Here is a 1,155-nt window from a genome sequence, read left to right as displayed (position 1 = left end):
TGGAAATTGGTGGGATGATGACTGTGCAGTAAACTGGCCATTTATCTGTAACACTGGTAAGGGGATTAAACATTTTTTATTATTTAATATAATATATAATATTAAAGTATTTTGAAAAAAGAAAACTCTTCATCCTCTTTAACAGATCCCTCTTTTGTACAGGGACACCAGAGGAACCTCAATTTACTCGTCAAACAGAAAACATGAACTGGTCTAGTGCTCAAAGGTTCTGCAAGGAAAACTTTGTCGACCTTGCAACTGTAAGGACTGATGCAGAAAATAATATGTTAGCGACAATAATACCTTCTGGCCATTCATGGATCGGTCTGTTTAGAGACCCAAACTTTTTTTGGTCTGATCAAAGCAGCTTCCTGTTTAGTGCCTGGGACTCTGTCATTAATCCAATCGGCTCAATGACAGTGATATGTGGTGCTACATCTTCTGGGAGATCAGGAAAATGGAAATTTTTATCATGTGAACAAAGATTGCCATTTGTCTGCTACAGTGTTCATGGTGATTATTTTACTCCACTTTAAAAACTAAAGAAAAAAAATTACAACTGAACAATTAGTCTTAATTGTACAAACATTTTTATTCCCAAAAATTATTTAATTAAAATTATTTTCTTTTAATTTACAGAAACAGTTAAAATCTAATCAAACATCTCCTCTTCTTGTTTAATCAGTTTTCAAAAACTTAGTAAAGCTAAAACTGAAGGCAGAGGACTCCATGGATCTGAATGACCCTGTTCTGAAAGAGAAAATCCTGAAAAAGGTAAGTCTGAGTTTGTACAGTTGTGCTTGAAAGGTTACATACCCTCCCATTAAAGAAAATTATAAATTCCAACAAGTAAACTAAATAACACAAAACTGAAAAAAACTAAATGATAATTTTTTTAAATACAATATTGATTTTGAGATTTCACAAAAAAAGAACTCTTTAAAAAAATGTTCCAGACGAATGAATGTACGTTGGTCATGAACAGTGAACAAAAATACCTGTCAACAGGTGGAGAAGTCTGACTGAACATTTCCTGAAGATCACAGAAAAAAACTAATTTCAGTGTTTGTCTTAAAGGCTTGTTTACTTGTTTTTTTATTTATTATTATATATGTATATGTTTACAAATGGGCCCGCTGTAAAAAAAAAAAAAAA

General features: G+C 31.9%; 1 long non-coding RNA gene across 1 annotated transcript in view; it reads left to right on the top strand.

Annotated features, from left to right (window-relative positions):
* The window catches only part of LOC107094956, a 4,414-nt gene continuing 3,259 nt past the window's right edge, over positions 1-1,155 (top strand). Inside the window, exons 1-3 of the long non-coding RNA XR_001481707.1 lie at positions 1-56; positions 163-513; positions 686-774. This is a non-coding gene — a long non-coding RNA (uncharacterized LOC107094956). The remainder of the gene's footprint in view (positions 57-162; positions 514-685; positions 775-1,155) is intronic.

Source organism: Cyprinodon variegatus, unplaced genomic scaffold (genome assembly GCF_000732505.1).
Source record: "Cyprinodon variegatus isolate N-32 unplaced genomic scaffold, C_variegatus-1.0 Scaffold516, whole genome shotgun sequence".
NCBI lineage: Eukaryota > Metazoa > Chordata > Actinopteri > Cyprinodontiformes > Cyprinodontidae > Cyprinodon > Cyprinodon variegatus.
The sequence above is the reverse complement of the archived record's forward strand: the minus strand, read 5'-3'. Positions and strand labels throughout refer to the sequence as shown.